Below are 24423 nucleotides of genomic sequence, written 5' to 3'. Positions count from 1 at the left end.
CTCTCTCACACACTCACTCTCTCTCTCTCAACACTGACGAATTCTTTGCGGCTACATTGCTTGTATAAGTACAGTGATATGTATTGTGCATGCAAGACTGTATGAGAGACAAGAAATATCTACAAAATTGAAGACTTTTTTATTTTTAACGGTTGAATTAGAGAATCAGTATTAGGGTAGATATTTTTATTAATAACATAAAGGACTAATGTCTCTTCAAATGACCTCATGGCTGAGAAGAAAATGCTAGACGATCGTTCAAAGGCACCGATGTAAAAAGGGAACCGTCGAGACACTTGAATGCTATCACATCAAGTGACCTGGATTGTCAAGTAGCTTTTGTGTGGGTGTTTTATGTCACAGCAGACGCATCTCGAGAGCCTGCAGCGTACCCTTTCAGGACTCGACAAGTTATTGTGTGCTTTTCAACGGAGGCCCTCTGTGGCTTCTTTTCGTTTCGTTCCTTGGCCAAAGATATCGACAGTGAGTAAAGAGGACGCGTGCTTCCCATCGCTTCCAGCTTCCCCCTTCTTTCGCTTCCCTTCGCTTCCCTTCGCTTCCTTGGTTCCGGTACGGTGGCCACTAGCCAGCACACAGGAAATGTTGTCGTCTTCCGTGGACACATCCGGCTTGGCTACGGTTGGCTGGACTTCTTCTTTGGTCATGTTCATTTAACCGTTGTTTGCACTTTAGCTCGTTTCCTTAGAGCACATGTGCCTGTTTTACTATTTCATCTCAGTTGTATAATTTTACATTGGCTTTAAACAAGCCTTTGTTTTTGTTACCAAATGCTTTTCACTGATAGCTTCTGGTATCCTCCCGAGATCTGAGTTCAACACTCATTTCGCAGCAACTGTGAAAAAAAAAAAAATACATTCTTCTGTTTTTCATGCTGAAGCCACGCACTGATTGTGAGGCATGACGTAGTGCAGGACTCTGGATTAATTTTGACCAACTGTGGATTTTTTAACTTACATATGAATCTAACTTCACGAGCGGTTTTTTCCATTTGCTCCGCATGAAAATGCGACCGCCACTGAGGGGTTAAAACCCGGATCTCGACATCAGCAGCGCAACACCATAGCCAGTGCGCTACTACCACGGGTCGACAGTGAATTACATCCGTGCTCTTGAGTTGGTGCATAAATTAAGAACAGAGCAAGAAAGACGCAGTAAGAGAGACAGGCCAAGTGCTACTTAATGGCGTTCTCTGACGTATAGCAATCTGCTGCATTCATGACCACAGGTTCGCCATCCTTACCACAGAACGCATCAGCTCTTGTGCACTGCTCAGCAATGCGAGTGAGACGTGCAGAAGCACCACTCGAAGTGCCGGCACAAAGAGGCGTGAGAAAATTTATTCGCCTATGTGTCTACCCATCCTAAGTCCATTGGTGCCACCCGTGCCATAATGTTTTGGCCTATTGATCGGAAACTAGTATTATCGGCGTTCTCTGGTATCAGAATTCTACTCCGTTTATTCAGCCGTGAAAGCAACACAGCACTATTGTTCTTTACGCTAGGCGGTAAATATCGATTGTGTTTTCTTAGTAGTACATCACCGCTACTCCCAGGAGTTGTCGCCAGAATTGTAAAGGTGAATGGGGACGATATTTGAATATGCGGACGTAGGAAAAGAGCTAAACTGCGTCGCAAGGTAGGATCCCAATTCGAACCACGAGTTCGAGAACAACTCCGCGACAACTGTCCCCCTCTTTTTTTTTTTTTATAAAGCGGGCTTTTCTGCAACTAAATTGTTTATAAGGTGAAGCCGATGCTGGAAATACGAAGGCAGCATCATTGACACCGTGGACGCAAGCAACGTTAACCGACAAGTTCTACGTTAGCATGCGTGAACGAGAACTTGCTTTCGATGTAGTTGGTGTTTACTAATGGACACGTTTACCGCTATAAAGACAAAACACCGACAGAGATGAAAACGACGACACAGGTGACATAACGGGCGACTTCCTTGTTTTTTGTTCCCGTCTGCATTTTTGCCTTTTTATTGCAATAGCAATTATATGGACACTCCAAGTGCATTTATGTCGTCGGCGTCGGCATCGGCATCGCCATGAGGTTCCGCATAACGTCCAAGGACGATGAAATCATCGCCGCGCGCCGTTTGCTCTATGTGCGAGTGAAAGCGTGTGGGGCTGAGCCGGAGATCGCGCCGACGAAAGGGCAGAAAGCGGAGAGGAAGCGCGCCGCCTTCTGTCACGCGCAAGACTTCGGGGGGGGGGGGGAGAGGGTAGAGAGGGGGGGGGGGGGGGGGGGGGGGGCGTTCTATACCGGGCGGGCCGGGCGGCCACGCGCGTCCACCCGATCCTCTATATCTTGAAAGTCATCTGCGACAGGGACCGAATCCGCTATGCAATGTATTTTCGCGGCTTAGTTCATGTTGATGCGAGAGGCAGTGCGAAGGTCAATTCGCTCGATGCTGCTGCCGCGCTTGCTCACTCCACCGTTTTGACAGCGAGTTTCCGCGGTCATCGAGTGAGGTGTGTTCATGTTTGCTTGCGCACGCGTGACACCAGGCTTCTTCATTTAGTTAATAGTATGCATATGTTTGTAATTTTATATGGTCTATAAAACTACCATCCTTATATAATATAGCTGCCCTCTAACTTGCTATCGCAATCAGTGCTTCGTCGTTTGGGCGAAACTGCGACTATTTTTTTAGCAGTAAAGGATTTTTTTAGTGTGTATACAAATGTACATAAGTACATAGGAGAGTGGCGAAAAGGAACTCTTAACCACCAAGTGCTCTTTGGCCAGACCTCAATCACAATCTAACGTCGTCGTCGTCATCGTCATCGTCGTCGTCGTCATCATCATCATCATCATCATCATCATCATCATCATCATCATCATCACCACCACCACCACCACCAACATCATCATCTTCTTCTTTTTCTTCTTCTTCTTCTTCTTCTTCTTCATTATCATGTGCAGGGTTGGGAAACAGCTCTCAGCGACAACGTGTCTTCTCTTCGATTTTCGACTTGCTATTCCGTTATTATCTATCTGAAGATAAATGTAAATTAGCCCTTCTTTGTTATTGGAGAACAGGTTAAATCGAAATAGATGTTAATATTCCCTGTCCTTTCCTTGCTTCAGTGGCTTGACATTTCGGTTAATTCACTGAAGCCACCATCAAACTGCTCCGGTGGTTCTTCTCGCGCAAGACAAACAGATACTAAAAGTTAAAGAGACGATGATAGCCGTTGTGTCGCTATGGCGACGAAAACTAGTCATGTGGGAAACAAAGTTGAAAACCAAACGTGGTCAGCGACGCAAACACGAGTTGAGCGCACGCTTCGTGACTCACGAAATGCAGCCGTATCAAGAGAATTTCTCTTTGACCTAGCTTTCATATCAGCATCAGAAAAAAAACAATGAAGAGACGACGCAGTAACCTGTATGCATACTTTCATTGCACTAAAAAGATAAAAGGCCAGGGATTTCTTACTCGCGCACAAGCTTTAGGTACACGGAGCACTGCTTGAGAAGCTTTTAATGATGTCGCGCGAATAAGATCAAAGCGTCAAAGCTTAGTTTCTATGCTTTACCGATATGGGATGTTTCACTCTTCCTAAACAACCTGTCTGCCTAAGCTACCGAAAATACCTAAACTGTATGCGGTTGGAAATTGCCTAAGAGATTTCTTTCGGTTTGTCTTCGCAGCAAACTAGAAAGCACAAGTAGTCGCTGAGTCCACGTTTTTTTCGAAGCTGTTCACACAGACTGTTGCTTTGGTAAAAGCCTTTAAAACCTCCCAGAGGCGAGAAAAGAAAGAAAACGGGATGGCTAAATCGTCACGCATTCTTTGCTCAGCGGTTTCGAAATGGCACCCTGTTGGCTGCTTCTGAGCATATTAAATCAGGCAGATTTCGAGCTGTTTCGAGCTGTTTTGAGCCCGACGAAATCGTGTGGCTTTCCGCACTGCGCAAGCACATGGTTGGACAAACGAAAACCAGAAACCCGTCCTCTATGACCAATCCTGATTCTTTTTTTGTGTTATCTCTAAAAGCAACGAGTTAGAATTTATCATTGCGCAATGAAAACGGAGCTCGTTTCGTTTCGTGAACGTTGTCGCTAGGTGGTAAGTCGACAGACATAGGTGACTGACAAGAATACATTACGAATAATTGACTTCTCAAAAATGTATGTTTCGTGTGCAAACATTTCATAACAGTCTCACAGGCTCTCAACCTGAACATACCTCTAATATTCCTTTAATGCTCTCTTTTCCTTTTTCGTGCAAACTATTTTTATTGTTATAGGGTACTTAGGAGATGATGTCGCCTTTAATTGGCGCCGGCTTCTCCTTTTCACATAGAGATATGAAAAGAAAAAACAAAAGAACGCATTAAAACTAAAGTCATCTCCGAATTGCAATAACACAAAGTCCGGTCACATAACTACAATAAAATAAGGGCACATAAGAAAACACGAATTAGATTCAAAGGGAGGTGCGTGAATTCAGGCATATAATTGGCCAAAGCCGGGAAAGAAAGAGAACTCCCACAGAGTGAGCTCATGACAGCCAAACTCAATATTTTCCGGGAATATTGATCGCTTCTAGAAATCTTTATAGTGCCAGTAAGGCTCATTTTTGCAATAAATATGTTCGCCAAGGACCTAAGGTCTTCCTGAGGCTGAAGGGCCTGAGGTCTAATTTATTTATTTATTTCAAATACTGCTAACCCAGTGATAGGGGTTGTGGCAGAGTGGTACAAACAACATAAGAAATACATGATCATTATGTGATTTGAATTTTTCATAAAAATTTCTCTGCATCACGTTTAAAGCGTTGCCTGTGTGTGTGTTGTGTCGCGGACATTCTAACAGAAGATAGAAGATGCTGCAGATCCGCACCCGCCGTGGTTGCTCAGTGGCTATGGTGCTGGGCTGCTGAGCACGAGGTCGCGGGATCGAATCCCGGCCACGGCGGCCGCACTTCGATGGGGGCGAAATGCGAAAACGCCCGTGTACTTAGATTTAGGTGCACGTTAAAGAACCCCAGGTGGTCGAAATTTCCGGAGTCCTCCACTACGGCGTGCCTCATAATCAGAAAGTGGTTTTGGCACGTAAAACCCCATAATTTAATTTTTTTTTGCTGTAGATCCGCAACCGCGTGGCCACAAGTGCATTCCGGACTATCAGCTCTTTAAAGCTTTTGCAGAAGGTGTCTTGTGTACGTGGTACCGAGCCGCAGACGGCGCATGAGCGTTTCAAAAGTTCTGGTTATACACAAGGTGGACTGGACTTTAAATTGAAGTGAAGGGTCCATGTGAAATAAACTGAAGATTTCGAGTTCTGGTGAAGCCATGCCGCTTTGCAACCACAGGCAGATATCTGTCTTAGTATGTGCCGCTATTCGCCTTGCTTTAGAGGGAGACCACGTGTGCGTTATTGACATGCGCTTGTCCAGCTTACTTGTCTGCTGCAACATTCCCAGGGATATTAATGTGGCTAGGAATCCACTGGAACATTATTGTGCGATTCTGTTCACTTGCTTTTCTAAGTTCCTTTAGTGTCTCGTAAACTAATGCCATGTTTTGCGAATTGCTGATGTCACCATAAAGGGTCGACAAAGCTGCCTGTGAGTCGCAAAGGATGATCTATTCTCCCCCTTTTGGCATTGAATTTATGTAGCGTAACGAAGACAGCATTGCAAAAAGCTCTGCTGCAGTTTATGACGTCGTGTGGGACAGTTTAAACGTCTGCATTTGATTCGCTTCTGGAATGACAAAGGCCGCCGTAAATAAATTTGTTTGACAGGAACCATCTGCATACGTTTAAATATAGCCAGGGTATCGAAGGTGCATCTGGTATAACGCTAGTTGTTGCGCTGCTAGCATAAGCATGCCTCGTCGGCGAATAATTCCTTGAAACGAAAGTTAAATTTTCGGGGCGACGAGTGGCCATGGAGGGTAGGAGATATCTGAGATCCAAAATTCGCGATGTGGTAGATGATTTTTCAGCCATGAATCACTGTACTGGCACTCGTCCTGTCTCTCAATAGGTGCAGTTATTGGTGGGTGCCTTTTGTGTTGCACTCAAACGCGGAAATAGTGCCGACAGGTTTGAACCGTCTTCATAACAGGAAATGGAGGATGACGTGCCTCTGCAATTACTAAGCAACTTGAGGTTGCTCAAGGAACGCCTAAGCGTGCTTTAAGGCTCCTAGCTATTAATAGTTGAAGTCGCTCTTTAGAAGAACGGGAGATTCCATGCAGAACATGTGAAGAATACGCTATATTTTGCCTTTTAATTGCATTATGTACTTTTAGTAGTAATGAAACCGACCCTCCCCATGTCGTGCCTGCTGCGCGACGAAGGACATTTATATTGAGTTTATTTGTTGTTCGATGATGATGGCTTTAATGTGTGGATTTCAAAAAAAGTTTTCCGTCTAGTATAACCCCCAGACATTTATGTTGTTTTACGATGTCCAAAGGTCGTCCCTCAAAGGCACAGCTGAAAGTCCCTTAGATATCCTCTGCTAAAAGGTAGCACAGCCGTCTTACTGTAAGTTCCATTCCTCTTTTCTTTCAGAATTTGTCCACAATCAACTTTGCATTCCTGCAAAGTTGATTGAACAAGGCTGGCACATGAACCAGAGGCCTAAATACAAACATAGTCCGCATACTTAGAGTAATGTAGTGCAAGTGGAAGCTGCCGCGATAAATCCGCCATCACACAATTAAACATACATGGACTTCACACACTGCCTTGTGGGACTCCTTAAATTGAATCATATTACGAGATGAACTGTTTCCTTCGCTTGTTTGACTAAATATTGAGCTGCCATTCAAGAAGTTGGATATCCACCGTAGTGCTCTTCTAGAGACTCCCACTTCTAGCAGACCACACAATATATGAGCATGGCTGACTGTGTCAAAGACTCGTTTATTGTCTAACGAAACTGCTACTGTGACATTTCTCCTAGCTCGTTCATGTTCAACAAAGGGAATGATATCTAAAAAATTCCATCCATGTTGCATCGCCGCCTTCGAAATTCTGTCATGTGATCGGGAAGTGATTCTGTTTGGTCACACCATCATCGAAGCCTAGGGTCAATAATTTTCTCCACGACCTTGGACAAAGAGCTCGTCAGACTCACAGCCCGAAAAGATTCAAGAGAAAGAGGAGTTTTACCGGGCTTCAATATAGGCATCACACGTGCTGTTATACAAGAGTCGGGGAGACACACCTTTTCCCACAAGCCATTGAGTAACTCCAAAAGTGCTAATAAACCTTTAGGTTCCGTGTGTTGCAACATACTGTAGTAATGAAATCTGGGCCTGCAGCAGTCTTTGTCTTACGAGACGCAAGCGCACGCTTGTAATTGGCAAACTTTCTTCCACGGTGTTTCTTGCGGCACTGCACGAACCATTTAATGAAAGTAAACATTCAAGAGGTGATGTCGACGTTACAAGCCACTCGCATAGTTAAGCCACCACCGACTATAGGAGTGACACACGGTAAGGGGAACGTCAAGAAAAAAATGCCGACATAATGAGCGACTTGTCTAGGTAAGCCATCGCCGATGACAAGAACGGTGTAAGGTGTAAGAACGCTGTAAGGATGAAACGAACTTTCGTGGAATAACAACTACCCGTAAGCACTGACTTCGAAAGCGTTCTCTTTCTTCTAAGAATATACATGGACATATGCGACACGTTTCAGGCTGTTGTCCTGGAGGCCGGAAATGAATCTTCCTCGCCTCTGCTGTGTTCCACTCTTGGGCAAGCAGAAGACGTGACGTATTACAGAACGGCCGCTTGCACTGCGCACGCCGACAGTATGCCAAAGTGTCAGGGGAAACAACCCAGCTTGATCCTTTCTTTTTATCATGTCTGCGTGCACGCACACACATACACACACACGCACGCACGCACGCACACACACACACACACACACACACACACACACACACACACACACACACACACACACACACCTCACGTGCCACGTTTCCATCTTGCCTCCGTATACGTCCTGCGCCCTTCGTGTATACGAAAGCTGGGGCGTGCAAGAGTAGACGCGATATCTCGGGTATGCACATAAATGCATTCCTCTCAGGGACGTCACCCTGTCGGCTCGAAAAGCGTGTGGAACGAAAGAAAAAAAAAAGAAAGACGGAGGGAAAAGGATGCGAGTACGTTGCTGAGCCCGCATTAACATTACAAAGGTGGACGTCAATACGACTCCGAGCCGGCAGGCGTGATTCGCTTCGAGCGCCGGGTGACGCGCGCGCCGTGAGCCTTCCCCGAACGAAGAACAGATACGCGAACCCGTGACGGCCAATCGCGGTGGCGTTGCCTGGAAGCGCGCGGATTTAATTCAGACCTTGTCCTGGCATCCGTCTTAATCCATCATAATCAATTACACGGGTTGGAGAAACACGGCCCGGCCGATCGAAAGCCTCCTTATTGAACAGGACCAGCAAAATCGATGCTGCTAACCTCCTTTGGCGTATTTTTTCTTTGTACTTTCTTTTGGTTTGTGTTTTCCTCGCTTGCCTTTTTTCTGTAGAGAGACATAAAGAGAGAGAAAGAGGGAGCTTCTCTTTGTCCACGACATGTCTTTTTGGCTTTTTTTGTCGCTTTAGCACTGTGATCATGGCGCTACTGAAATAAATGAAATGTGAGGGCCGCGCCGATCTCGTTAGAAGTAGCGTCGCCTACTTGAATGCTGGTAACGTAGCTGTCATGAAGCTAAGTTATTAGATGGGTCATGTTGATTCGATCAGGAAGGCTACATTTATTGGATTCTCGTACAGCAGCTGGTTGTCTCAATGCCCAAGTGGAGCGCGTGTCGAAGGAAAAAAAAAAAAGACTGCGAGGGCCCCAGAATCTCGGGAAGGGTACAGTCCTTATGTGTATTGGTGCAGCTCGACAGTGGTTCTGTAACGTTTCACTCTCTTCTCGCCTTATTCGGCAACGCTGACTTGCTTTCGAAAAAAATATACGTGGACCGAATTCACTAAACTCTTCGTTCTTAAATGCTGTTAGTCGTTAGCAGGCCACCTTCGGTAGTACTCAGTTCAAATGCAATGATAGGCTGGCATGTGCTCTTACAAACAGTTCTATACAGCGTAAGAAATTTTTTATCCTGAAAGAAGACTCAGATGTTCAGCGTAATATGAACGCAATGCATGGTAGCAAAACATAACAAGGAAAAAAAACGAGCATTGAGGCCAGATAACGTTGTTCGTCCATCAGGAATACGTAACGACTCGCTAAAGCTTTAGTGCGGAGGAGCTGAGTTAATTCTGGGTAAAAATCTGAAACGCGAGATTAAACAAACTAAAAACGTTAACTGCGTGGAAGCACCGGGTGACGACAGCCTTCAGCACTTCTCATTTAGCCCGTCAAACGGGCACGACGGAGGCAAAGCCTGCCAACACTTTGAGAAGCTTAATTAAATGAGAGCACCTGAACAGTGGGTGTCTCAAAAAAGGAAAAAAAAGAACAGCAAAAATGTTGAATATGCAACAGGAGTGCTTTTGTTTGCACTCCAACAAAGCGACAGCCAACGTTGAACACACGTTCGAAGTTTAAGTCCTAAATTTAAGTCCTAAATGACTGAGCCCTCTTTAGGCACCCTTATGTTACTCATTCTTATTGACCGGTGAAATTGGAGAGAGCATAGCAGGAGCAACAATATTGCCTTTTCTTTTTGTTGAATCATGGTCTGTAGGAAACAATCGAGTGAATACCAGGCCGGTGAGCAATCATTATGGTTGTAGCATAGTGTAGACGTTATCGTATACGGCACGATGTGGGTTAAGAAAGGCATATGTTTTGTTTGCGAAAGTGAAGGCGTTAATGAAAATGCCGCCTATTCTAATTTGCGTGGACTTTATCACCAGTTTAGGAGCCACGAGGAAAATTCCCCAAGACGCATCCAAACTTACTGCGTTGTAGAAGCGTTGCTTGGCTCACAGCGTTCAACGTCCCACAGCATCCCCCCTATGATGTCTCGTTGTTCTGTGGACTAAATTTTAGTATGTTTGGCTAGCCTAATATATCGCACGGTGAAACTCCCCAGCTATGATAACAAATTCATCTCCCTGTCATTTCTGTCACGCTTTTTTGTTACTATATTTTCTTAACTCAGTGCCTTTTAATGCACTTGTAAGGCACCGTAATATGAAAAAAAAAAAAAACAAATAGCAGACCCAACGCACAAGTTGGAATTCGTTTTCGTCCTATATGCAAAATCCAATCTCAAGCAATGTCTTATGTTTACATGCCACCCCAATAACAACTTTAATCTCGTACAACGTTTATTCCTATGCACTAAAGCGTTCGGAGGCGAGCCCGTCCACAAGCCAAAAAAGAAAGAACTTCGCTTTAAACACAGAAATTCACGAGCATTTTTTGTGTACGCCACCATCGGAATGCACTACCGGGCTCTGGAATAGAAGCCGCTAACTCGTGCTGTGGCTCCGGACGCCGTAGCCACAGAACCGCAGTGACAGTTCAAGGCGCCGCATATTACAGGCGCGAAAGCACAGTAACGCCGGGGAAGGTGCATAATAACTGAGTGCCAGAAGCTTTAATGGCTTCGGGGAACTAACTAAATCACGCACCATGCATATACTGATGAAAGATCGCCCTGCGTCCGTCTCCTTAGTGTTTGCTTTCTTCCTGCAAAATTCAAATATTTTTTTTCATCGTCTCTCATTTCGCTATTACTGTTCCATACGTAGGGTAAAAAACCGAACGTTCGTATCGTTAAACTCCCCATAGCTTTCTCCTTTCTTCTCTTCCTCTTATTCTGTCCGTCATGTTTCCCGTCCTTCTTCGAGTGCAGCGGACCGTATACCATACTCTAGACAGCGCACGACGGCACCATAACAGGTGTTTGCAGACCTAAATACACAAAGTTCTTTCGACTGCTATCACAGCGTCCATTAATTACGTTTTCTTGTTTGCCCACGAGTCCGTAACCGCAACGGCCACATTAGAGCATCATCGTGTTTTTCTTTCATGGGCGCGCACTTGCGGAGGACGGTTGCAGCGTGTGTCGAGCGCCGTCACCGCAGCGAAGCCATCAGGCGGCTACACAGATACCTTATCCGGAAGCGGAGAGAGGGAGTGAGTTCCCGGCTTGACCGACCGCACCGGAGCGCGCCCAGCGGTGGCCGTAATTAATCGACATTCGGCGAACTGAACCGCAGCCAAGGCAAACTTTCGCCGCGCTCGACGCTACGCGAGGTCGAGGGCGCGGCGCTCCGCCGTCGAGATGGCGAGAGTTTTTCTTTTTTCGTCGTTGAATATCAAAGCAATAATACCCTGATTACTCTCTTCGAGTGACGAGCGATTCCGATGGTCGTAACGTTGATGAAAAAAAAAAAGTGTTTGCTTTGAAAGCAGGGCGCTTCGACTCGGAATGCGGCGTCACCTGGTCACCGTGATGAGAGTCCGACCGAAAGAGCGTGATGATCATGGGCGTGGATACAGCTGTTTAATTATAATGCCGTCATTAATAAAAATAACTAAATAATGAAGATATTTACAATAATTAATGGTAATTACCAATTAAATAAAATACATTTCGGGCTCCCTTGCCTCAGTTTTGCGTGATGAAATCATGAATGGAGTAAACAAAACTAGGTAACACTGATTATGATTATGCAAGAACGCAATAACAGAACACAACCAAGTAATACAGTGGTTAATTAGAGACGCAGCATAGTTAGCAGTACGCAGGACGTTGTGAAGAGATGAGCTGTTCATTTTCTCACAGCAAGTACAGAGTGCATACAGGCTTCAGGCAACTAATGGAGATTAAGCAAGTCGATCCAGAATCAGGATAAGAAATGTTTTACCTCTCATCTGAAGTAGTGAACGCCGAGCCTATTAACACCAGGATCACGTCTCTGAGGTTTTCCCTAATATCAGCAGCTCACTTGCTTTCTCCCTTCATTCTAAAGCGTTGAAGTTGTCGGTAATTTCACAGTTGATAATTACCAATTGAACGAGACGAGATATGTTGCCTGCCATAGACTTAACAATTATTGAACTCAACATCCGCCACTGTGACTCAGTTGCTATGACTTCGTGTCCTGCTAAGCACGAGTTGGAATGTTTAATTCGCCACCATGTGGGCTCATTTCGATAAGGAGTTGAAGGGAAAAGCGCTGCTGTACCGTTCTTTGGGTACACAATCAATAACTCCACGTCGGAAGCCCTCCACAAGTGTGTCTCTTACAGTCCGGATGTTGAATTGGGACGTGAATATTCAATCAATCAATCAATCAATCAATCAATCAATCAATCAATCAATCAATCAATCAATCAATCAATCAATCAATCAATCAATCAATCAATCAATCAATCAATCAATCAATCAATCAATCAATCAATCAATCAATTACACATTCTGCCAGTCAGTCAGTTAAACAAGACGAACGACACCGATGAACGACGATAGACCTTGCTCACAAAATTTACTTGGCCATCCTATAGAAACATTGAGCACTATCTACAGAATATTTCTGAGCAACCTGTAAAATTATATACTTACACTTTATGCTGTATTTCCAATAGAAATCTTTTCCCTAGGTATTTAACAGTTTTTCAAAAGGGAGCTTCTCATTTGCTTCACAGTCAAGTCTTTCACAACTTTACGTGGCAGCTTCCATGCATGCCCGCATTGCCCGCGCGGTTGTTCTTTACGTGCGGAGGGCGTCGTACCTTCCTCGGCCGATAACGACGGATGTCTGTGAAGACAGCGCACTGGCTGTTCTATGGCTGGATGCAGCTGACCAAGACGCCATGGAGGTCACTCTACTCCTCCAGTTTGTGATCTTCAGCAGAACACTCTGCCGCGAGCTCTCCTTCAATACTGCATACTTGAAGAGCGCCGTCCGGCTCCAGCCGCGGGTATGCGGTGGGCCACTTGAAAGGAGCCCTAATTGGTGGATGATAATTATCCTAATGAGCAAGCGGCCGGCTCCACCCAGACTCCCCCCCCCCCCCCCCCCCCAGTCTGTCTGCTGGCCGTTGGGCCGGTCTCAGGATGTGTGCGTGTGTCATGTGCTAGACACGTTCGATCATCAGCGCCGGTGATGCTGCCAAGGAGACACGACGATGAATAAAACATAAGCCTCATTTTCTTTCCCTCTTGTGGCGGCCAGACCACGAAGCGGCCTTATTGGCGTTAATTAGTTTTGTACGTGCAAGTTAGCGCCTACAAAGTGAAGAAACGCGGGAGAAGCTCGTAGCGCCTAGAAGAGTAATGGTGCCTCACCACTCAGGCGGGTCACCACATTTTCTGCGGCCCAACAACCGCAGTCCATAATGGCGTGGTCACGAGTGCAACTCCCGTCCTCTCAAGTGTCTGCAGTCGTAGCTTTTGCGAGCCACAGCAGAAGGGTTGCATGATACGGGGGGGGGGGGGGGGGGAGGGAGCAACGACCAAGAGGTGTCGGTATAAACAAGAGGCATCTAGGATTTCTGCAATCAACAACTAGTGGCAATGATGATGATGTCGCTGATGGCTAGCGAGCAAGAAGTAGCAGTACATGTGACTGATGCATACGAAGCAGTACGTTCTTAAGTCCATGGCGTCACTGGTATACCTGTAGTAGGAGAGTGCAGGCCACCATAGTGACGAGCTCTGTATTCGCCTTCTGCTGTGCACTGAGACAGGCTTCTATAGATGTACTTCAATGGCTGTCCTCGATAACGTCGATTTCGCTCTCCTCTGTGGTATTCTTGCGTTCCGCAAACGACAACACTGTAATGATTTCGGTGCATGTATACACAGGTCTAACGTCTCAGTTGTGCGCCGTCGAGTACTGCACTCGGGCCGAGAGCAACGTAAGGCGCGGTGCAGTCGTAAAGAGCATGCCGACTCGCGCTATTCTTCAGTTTGCTCAGCAGGCAAACATGCGGCTAGGCAAATTGAACCCGCAGGTCGTAATGCGAAGGCCACACAAGACGCCCCGGACCCGCGCACTTCCCGATTGCGTGTGCCCAGTGCGCCGCGACTTCAGCTCGCTAAGTTCCGCGCAGTACCACCAGACCTGGAAGCACGGAAGTGGAATTGTCAAGTCTCGCGCTGAGGTGAACAGTTCCGCAGTGATAATAGATAGACCGCGCAAGAATAACCTTAAATTGACACATCGAAGCGGAGGTGCATAGTTATGCGCACAACCTCGCCGCCACCTTTTCGCAAGTAGCGTACAGAAACAGTTCGTAAACCATAGTGCTTCGCGTAAAAAAGCTTGAACCTTCAGATTTGCAAGTGTCACCAGGTGGCATTAAATGTAGCTCTTGTGCGTAGTAGCTACACAGCTGAGCAAAGCGCTTTTGAAAGTAAGAAAACGAGAGATGTGTAGGACGCAAGACCACGGAGGTTCTTGAATGTAGGGTAGAAGATCATGACCTGTCATTTGATCAAGATAGTTGGGGGATTTGATACTAAACTGGATACAATGTGTTGCGTTTTTCAACACACCCAATTGTAAGTCTCTGCTGGTCTGTTTCCTTTTCTTACCTTATATCCCGTTCTGTCGCGCAGTTTTCACGAACGCACTGACACAGCTTCATCATATCCCAGCTGCTGCAGCCTAGTAGGCAATTCTCTTGACTGGTTGGCCTAGATGAAAATAAAGCGTATGTGCTCGTATTTTACGTGTTGACTGAATTTGTGTGCGTGCGTGCGTGTGTGTGCGTGTTTGTGTGTGTGGGTGTGTGCGATTGCATGTCAAAAAATAAACAAAAAACTATGAGCGTTTTTCAACACAGGGGCCGTAATTCGCAAGTGCAACACTCGGAAGTATCAGTGCAGGACATTTTGGGAATGGCGGAATTGCTAGGAAAATCATACGTGACTTTACACAAAAATGAGAGTTCCTCAAGATATCGCATTTTTATAGACTCAAAAGAACGATGCCTCGTTGGACGCTTGTACATTCATGCCTGAGCGAGAGCTCTAAAGTATGATGCTCTGCGCAGAGATTTATGACAAACATATGCTATACCAGGTAACCATACCATGGCAACTGGTTACCAAATTGTCTTGTAAACGTTGTTCCAAAGGATAGATGTTCCAAAAGCTTCACGTGCTTTGGAAAGTTGTCGCTAATTAGAACCGAGGTATCTTAACTCACTCTACGTAGAAAGAAGTTCCTTCGTAGCTTTCCCAAACTTTTTATTGTTATTTGCTCCAAGCGTTGCACGCCTTGCCCTTTTTTTGTGCGCACGATAGTTACAGGCGACGAAACATTGCACTTATAAAAGTTGCGGGGTATACCTCCGTGGATCGCGTGACAGCATCTTCCTATGGGCTGCGTCGCACGAGGTATGGCTGCCCGTAATGCCCACTTCGCCCGAAATTTCAGGGCCTGCACTGCACGCAACAACATTTAGAAAGCGTGTTCTTGCACAGATCGTACCACAAACACGTCCGTGTCCTCACTGTCTCTGAGCGCACGCTGACTCGCGGCACCTCGCACGCTGTTGGTCGGACCCGAGCGAAGGAAAACACACGCACGCATGATGGGTCCGCTTCCGTCCCTTCCACCACTCACCCTCGTTATTTGCCGAAGGCCTCTGTCAGCTCTATCAAGCTGAAGTCGTCGCTGAGAACAGTACGTCGTGGTTTGCGCGGCTGAACGAGGGTACATTTGATCAGGGAGCACGAGCATTATTGGAGTACCAGTCCTTTTTCGTTTTTCATTTCTTTCTTTTCAAAACTGTTTTTCAGTCTAGAGTTTACCTACTACGGTGACTTCCTCTATATGTTGTGTTCTAGCTTTAAAAAATGGTGGAGGGAGAAGTAGAGAGGAAAGAATTCGGCCTGCAATGCACACTTCTATACAAATATAGTGGATGGTCAGGCTGTCGTCCATTACTGTAAGTGCTCACTCCCATTAGCTGGGCGTCATTTCTGTATTTAGTAACAATTCTTGAAATAATTACTTTCTCCTCGAATCACACATAAAAGTTGTCACTAGAACAATCTATTTACAGGAAAATTCAAATACAAAGCCTTGAAGGCCCACAGCTGAGTGCCTCACACTTGACAGCAAGATTTGCCAACATGTAGAGTTGAAATGAGCCCCCGCTAATAAATCCTGTGCGGTCTTAACGTAGCTCAGCTGGGATAGCATATCCACTATGGAGACACTTGTTGCCTGCAAAGGCATATAGTCCTCACACATGTTTAACGTATAATCGAGCAGTAAACTTCAAAGATAAATCTTGGACATTTTACGTTCAATCCACAGTGTTGAATGTAAATACATAGTATTTTACGTAAAATCTACAGTATGCGCGTGCAGAGGCAAAATAAACAATAATTAAATTATGGGGTTTTACGTGCCAAAACCACTTTCTGATTATAAGGCACGCCGCAGTGGAGGGCTCCGGAAATTTCGACCACGTGGGGTTCTTTAACGTGCACCTAAATCTAAGTACACGGGTGTTTTCGCATTTCGCCCCCATCGAAATGCAGCCACCGTGGCCGGGATTCGATCCCGCGACCTCGTGCTCAGCAGCCCAACACCATAGCCACTGAGCAACCACGGCGGGTAGGCAAAATAAAGGCAAAGAGATATGCTGGCATGGCGAGGTTTGGAATAGTCGCCGCTCCTCGCCGAAAATAAAAATTCACCGACGATTACGACACTCCCTAACGCAAAATTTGAGCGCAGCTCAATGCGTGTTTTCATTTCGCGATAGAACGGCTGGCGTGGACACTCTGTCCTGGGCGGCACGTTGCAAACAGAGCGAGGTGCTGCGCGACGGCCTCGTTAATCTGTAGATAGCGAGAGGCAGGGCGTGGGAGACGCATGTGCGCGATTCGCAGCAGCGCCGCAGACGGATCGCCCAAACGACGCGCGCTACTGTGGCGCCATCTCGTAGCCATCGTCGCCGCACTACGCTTTTCTTCTCACGCTTGCGCCGCACCCTTCTCCTCCGCTTTCCGTCTCACGGTTCCGGTGCACCCTGCTCCTCCGCTTTCCTCCACGCGTCTTTTATCGCCCGCTGCGCTCCGTGTACGCGTTTTCATCCCTCGCTGTGTTCGTTCGCTCGGTTACGCCGACGCCGACGCTCGCCGCAGGAACGGGCGTCTAAGAGCTGCGCTCTGAAAGGAGATTAGGGGATTTACTTGCCGCTTTGTAACGGACTACAAGCGCTCGGGTTCGATTTACTGCTGTGGCAATCACATTGTAACAGAGGGGAGGGAGGGGAGGGCAAGAATTCATATACTTAGATTTATCTTCACGTTAAAGAACTGCAGGTTTCAGACTTAATCCAGAGCTCTCCAATATGGTACAGCCCAATTGACGTGTTGACCCGTTAAACACAATCAATCAATCAATCAATCAATCAATCAATCAATCAATCAATCAATCAATCAATCAATCAATCAATCAATCAATCAATCAATCAATCAATCAATCAATCAGAGTAGGTTCTCACGGAAACCCTCAAATAAGGCAAGGACGCCCTCCCCACCCCTCACCGTTGACTCTAAAATCGGAGATGTCCTGTTCAAACGGCTGAGTTGCCCGTGAATAGTTGCTGCTTACCCTGTTTTTCACGCAGTGATATGTCCATATTTCTGGAAGGAATGATGACATCACACTATTGATTTTGTATTGAGCAAAAGTTAAAGCAGGAGCACGAAATCGAGAATGAAAATATCGCCTGCTATTTTGCTACGTACACTCTTGTTTCTTTATTTATGCACAACTTAACACATTCCCGATTGCTAAAGACAAACTTACGAGTGTCTACGCAAAAAGAAGAAAGAAATATGTGTACTTTGAAGGCAAACACTCCGAGTAGTGGAAAATTTCAGATTATTGAAATCAATGCAAATGCCAAGAAGAAACGCCGAGACTAAAGTCAGCACCGTGAAACTCCTCTCATTTGCATTGCTGAAGTGTTGTGACAAGGAATTAGAAAGCGCAAAAGGAGGTAACGAACTCGTGGAGCTCACAGAAGAGCTCGTGTATTGGGGAGAAGAGACGTCGCCCTAATTGAGTTTGCGAATTACGAAAAGCGCTCGCTTAAGCGAAGACGTCGTGGGTCAAAAGCGACGCGTAACAAACCGGGCGGCCACCCTTCCATCCTCCAACCCCTCCCCCCCCCCCCATCCCCACCACTTCCAATCCTCCCTCTCTTTGTAACTGGTAGCAGCGTCAAATTCGCTGCATCACTGCCGCCATTAGACTTTCAATTTCGACATCCATCAATAGCTGCAAGATATCAAAGGAGACTCCGAAGCCACCGGGCAGGACGTCCTAACTGAACGACGGCTTCAGGACGTGCGCGTATGGCATTGTGCGCTGTCGAAATAGAAAGTAATCATTTTACCAATCCTCTTATCTGTGATGCCACAGATAAGAGAGTTCGGCAGAAGGATTCTAACAAAAGCCTTTCAACAAATAAATGTTTCTCCGTCTCCCTCAACTGTATAAACGTCCTGAAATTGCGCGTTTTCGCATTGTCGTGCGCTTTGCGGTGTAGAAGCTTTGATGTAGGGATTATTTTTAGCTTACTTTGAAGAACTACTTATGCCGAAGTAAATTTTGCGCAACATTTAAGTTTTAAGCGAAATAAATGTTGAAATGCGCGCGCTTAATAACGGCTATTGCAGTGAAACTGTGTTTTCAGCAGGATTCTTCCAGGAACTGCGTTCCTTATCTAAATATGCGAAAAACCACTGATCTTCTGAGGAACTAGCAAAAGCTTCATAGCACTTTAAGGGCACAAAATTCAGTTCAGGCGAATAATCTAACACATCATGACCTTGTGTGTGGCTTGCTTTACTGTACGCAGTCATGGACAATATATTTGAACTCTAGCGCAATTACCCAAAGAATTGCGGAAGCTTCATATGAGAAATGATCAGGGCAAGATCTCTTCACCATGTGTACAACGCCGAGTAGTTAGGCGACACTTAAACGTCAAGCGCTTCCGCGTCAGTGGCTTTTAAGAAACGCGTATGAGGTTTTCGGGAATTGTGAGTCTACAAACGGTTTTCTGCCACGGTCCTTTTATTACCATAGGTTAATGGCGATTCAGATTTCATTCGTGCTAGTTCATTTTCTTCCTTTATTTAACTCTTTCTTACGGGACTTTTTCAACCGCAGAAATAGAATGTTTTGTTTCGCATGAAATTGTTCGACTTTATGGTGAGGATATTCAAGAATAGTCACGTGTCTCTCGCTGGGCTTGTGATGAAAAAGCGTTAACGTTCGTTGAATACAAAAGGTGCTCTCATATGCTCCCCTCCATTCGCTGTACGTCTTTCGACTTGAGAAGCGTCACACCTCGCGTGTTACGTAAGCTTCTGAAAGCTTTTGCATATTAACATTAAGCGCTGCCTTTTGTGCTCCATAATGGATGCACCCACTCGGGTATTTATCGAAATACTCTACAGTGTCTGCAGAATATTCGTGTGTAAGCCGCCATTTTCAGAACGAAATGTAAGCCCACTGCTTCACTCGAAGTCAGCTTTCCTTTACATAAATGTCCAGACATTAAAAGGAAGATTAAATTACCCACGACTGCATATCGCGAAACCAGGTTCTGGAGTTGTTGGGCAATCTCTGCAAGCGCGCTCGCCCAATTAGACGGTGTAGATCGGTGGACTACTTGTTTGCTTACTTGGTTTGCTTGCTTTCTTGATTGATTTATGGATCGATCTACTGATTAACGCGCTGATCGATTCTGATTACGTTTACCGTTTAAAAAACTGCGTCTGTGCCGTACAGTGGGGGGTTCCCATTCAATTCTGGCCACTTCGGTTTCTTTAATGTGTACCACAATCTAAGCACGTGGGCGTTTTATATGTCTGTTTTAAGCGAAGCTTTCCTTGCCTCTGGTGTTTGCATTTTGGCATAGCTTTTGAACTGTGTAATGCGCAAATGTTACACGAGAATACACTTTGCAAAGGAAGAAAATATATACAGTGGTACGAATCGCGTTTAGTTAAACTGGGTGTCCCACGTAACTTGAGCCACACGTTAAGAATATGCAAATGTCATGCAGCTGGACAGAACCAAGGTAATGTTGCTTGCCGTTACTTGAAGATACTCGAATTTTTTGCATTCCATCTAATTACGTAATTAGTCTTAATTAGTTAATCAACTTCTCAAATAATATAATTAGATGAAATGTGTCAGTGAGAAAACTGTAAAGCAACCTGAAGAACTCCCGATACAGCTTTCTGTTGCTCAATACGTGCTACATGAAAGGGATTTTACAAGTTTGAGAGAAGCCCGCGGATGCACGCAAAGTGTCTCGAGTGGACAGTCGCCTGGGAATTGCGCGTGTGTTCGCGGGCTTCTTTCACTGCAGCTTCGTTTCACATATGTGTTGAATGCACATACTGTTTAACTAGCTAATTGCATTGCGCCATTATAGGAATGCGGCAGTCATGGTTTAGAATCGAATCCATGATGTCACGCACAGTGGTCGATGGCACAGCGTCGAGCGTTCCACGCATGCATGAGCTTAACATAAGCCGCTGCCCTATACGCCCATGACATCGTGTTGAAGTGTACTTAATTTATTTTTAATATCTCGCTCTTTATCAGACTCCGTTTCATATCGTTTCACTCGTGCTTATCTGGGGCTGAACTCAGTAAGCCTTTCGCTCGTAAGTGTTCTGCGCCACTGGCCAGCTGCATTTGCTAATTACGTCTCCACAATTAGGATTGGAAAACATCCGTTTTTACGAAACTATACCATACGGACTTCTGTTTTTTTGTTGTTGTTGTGAATACGAATCTTGTAATAGAAAACCGTGCAAATAGAAGGCGTTGCCACTCCGGCTTTTGCACTCTGCTCATATATTTCTTTTCAGCCTTGTGCTAGTTTTTTTATACCGGATCGGGCAAGTTTGCGTCGAGGGTCTTGACAGTGGGCGCTCAAATTCAGCCAGGCGGCCGAAATGCTTGAAGGAGGCCGTAGGATGGAAACGCTCCTATGAAACAGATGAGCTGCTTTTTCAATGGACGGCATTAAATGACGTTTCCATGACGTCAGCTTCACAGGGAGGAGCCGCTCCTTTCACCATTGACCAAAGAATTCTCGCTCCATCAAAGAAAGCCCAGAGAAACTGCTTCGAAATATGAACAGACACTTTTCCAGAATAGTGTCATCGACAAAAAAAAATTATTGTACCAAAACATACGTCAAATATCCATGTTCTAGCAGCTCCTCTAGGTCTCACTCGGAAGTTATCAGTGTGGTGCACACGGTTTTGAGAACTCATGCATAACTAAGCCGACTAAACCAACTTATTATATTGCCCGTGTGAACTTGCGTCGCTTGCGAATAACTTTCTTAAAGTACCGCAACCATAACGAGACGCCTAGATTGGACGGTTAAGTGTGGTTAGAGTGAAAGTTCAAGCTTATATCTAAGGTAGGCGTTCGTGTTACAGTAATACCTCACGAAGCAACTAAAATCTGCATAATTTTACCCAGCAGGTTGGTAAGCTGCTGCAGAATATAACAAAAAAATCTAAAAAAAAATTAATCCCGGGGTTTTACGTGCCAGAACCACGATATGACTATGGGGCACGCCATAGTGGGTGACTCCGGAATAATTTCGACCACCTGGGGTTCTTTAACGTGGACACAATGCACGGGACACGGGCGTTGTTGCATTTTGCCCCCGTCTAAATGCAGCTGCCACCGTCGGACGGTTCCACGACGGCGGGTTGCGTAAATTTCATGGAAATGGTAGACAAACACCGCGGCTTAACGCCTAACTTGCTCGCAATTGGTGTTGAATAGCCTTTGCTTATAATCTGGCGTCATTTTCCCATGATACGCTTAATTGATTCTGCAATTTGAACGCACATCACCAGATGGACTATTTCGTGCTCGCATTAAGGGGGTCTCAGTTGTTTTTGTATTTAACACTGATAATCTGAGGAACCTACAGAAATTAAACTATGAAATCATATGTATAGCTTTCAGCTCTGCGTTGTACAGCCCTGCATTTGTGAACCCGAGTCTTTCCTCCAAAGGCAGTACAGTTTTGTTCTGCACAGCCGAGCAATATATGAAGGCGGCCGCCATCATGTCGGCCACGGGGAACGAATAGATGAATTCTGGCTTGACATTTTGCTTGATCTCGTGAAAAAAAGATAAGGCTCTCCCGGTTGGAGAAGCTTAAGTAAAAACTAAACTTACGCTTCTTTTTCACCTCTTCGCAAAAGTAAGCGGCTCGGATACACCTTAACGCCGCTTAATTACAACCTCTTTTCCATCTGCCTTTCTTTTTCTCCCTCCATTACGACGGCCATTCAGCGTACTGCACGCAACTTGCGCGGCTGCCCGTAAGCTGCGAGTCGCTGCCTTTTCTTCTTTGTCATGACTCGGGGAATTATTCGGAAAGAACGGAAAGAAGAACCCAGGGTGGCTGGGAGCACATGCAAATGAAATCAGCGCAGCGCGTAATGACGAAGCGGACGCTGCGCAAACAGTTCCGCTAATAAGGCGCTCTAATCTGCCCGCCTGAAGGTGTTTTTTGTTGCGTTCTTCGCGCCACTTCGTATCTCTTATACTGCGTCTCCTTCACCGTTTGATCTGGAACGTCCGAGAAAGCGAGCTCGGAAGTAGATGGGCTCTTCGTAAGGACACAGGAAACAAAATCTGCAGATTCCTGCAATTGCCGATTTATTCTTCTCTTTTCTTTTCTTTTTTCCGCCGCAATTCCGAGGTTGCTGAGCGCAGCATGCCCGATCCGGTTATGCGGAGAAGCCCATTTCTCCGAGCTCTCAGGGCGGAGAGTTGGACGCAAGAGGATAGCTCCCGGTTCTATCGCGCAATAATGTCCTTTATCTCAGGGCGATTCGGATATCTCGTAATTCAGTTGGCGCAATGAATGCGGGTGGGCGCTGGTTTTGCTTTCGAAAATCTGCAGTTCGTTTAGTCGAGTTAAGCGCACTTCTTTTGAAGTCGGCATGGAGGACGTGGTTTTGTTTCAATTTTTCTTTATTTATTTTGCTTGTTCATTTTAAAAATGATTGAAAAGCTGAGTCCACGTGTGCTTTATCTGCACTCTGGTCGCTCGCCCATGAAAAGGCAGTGACTCAGTTCGTCAATATGGCACTGCAGCCACAGGAGTTCGATGTAAGAAGTTCGTTTTCCAATGGGGAAAAGCCTGTTACGAAATAAAAAAAAGAAAATTAAGGAATGCGAATGTAAAAGCGTGCATGAACAAAGGAAGCAACGTAAAAAGAAGTGAAATGTGATTTAACGAATGACAAGTAAAGGTTTACGTAAGGAGACTAACAGTCCAACATTTTAGAAATGTTCCATTACAGTGATAGTTGATAAAAAAGTACTTCAGCCTAATTTATGGCGCCTGTCACAGGTATATTCGTCTTCATCATCATCATTATTATTATCATCATCATGTCTCTTGGGGTAGACAGAAAAAAAAGCTTCATTTGTCTCCACCGAGGTTTCTATCCCCAGCACGCCGACGTGTTGGCTGTCAGCCTGTCGTCACATGTCAGCTTGTTGTCAGCCTGTAGTTGTCGGTAGAGTCATCGTCGCCGTGCCATCCACCGCCAACGCCACTGTTCTTGTTGCCACCGTCGTCATCCTCACTACCATCATCATTCCTTCGTCTTTTACGTCATGCTGTTATTTTCCTCGGCCCAGCTGCCGCTGTTGTAGATGGTATTTAGGGCATCTCTTTAAGTGGCTGTCAACAATTTGCCACGAGATGTTTCTTTTGTCAACATTCAATACCCTTACCTCAATAGAAGCACCTAAGTGCTTACGATGCAAATGTATAACGAAAATTTCATTTGTGCACTTGTATCCCCGTGACCATGCCATCCGAACTGTTGGGAGAAGGACAGAGGGGCTAAGGGCGTCTCAAGCTGCCTCACTGCAGCTTTTATCTTAGCCCCCGCCATTGTATATTTAGCAATGGAAACAAACAAACAAACAAACAAACAAACAAACAAACAAACAAACAAACAAACAAACAAACAAACAAAGAGATCCCAATGAAATATCAACATACGGGGCTAGACACGGATGGTATCTCACGCTACTTGCCTACATGCATCTCGGAAAGCCGATTTATACTCAACGTTGCGGTGCTATGGATTCTGCAGCACCTCAAAAATTTACCCCGCATGCCATCCCTCTTCTTTTTCTTTTTTTAAAACCACCCGTAAGCTCACAGCACTGAAACCCACAAAATTATCAATAAGGACACTCTCACTAGTAGTATAATGCGGAGCCAAGTCTCCTCTTTAATTCAACAGATGAATTCACTCCTTTTCATTTGTGCCATGTTCATTTTTAGCGCTCTTTGATCCTGTCAACTGATAAAGATGAGAGCCAATTGTTGCACGCACACCAATTTCTGACTGCAGCGAAACCAACCGAGAATGGAG

Source organism: Dermacentor andersoni, chromosome 2 (assembly GCF_023375885.2).
Source record: "Dermacentor andersoni chromosome 2, qqDerAnde1_hic_scaffold, whole genome shotgun sequence".
NCBI classification, from domain to species: domain Eukaryota; kingdom Metazoa; phylum Arthropoda; class Arachnida; order Ixodida; family Ixodidae; genus Dermacentor; species Dermacentor andersoni.
The sequence above is the reverse complement of the archived record's forward strand: the minus strand, read 5'-3'. Positions refer to the sequence as shown.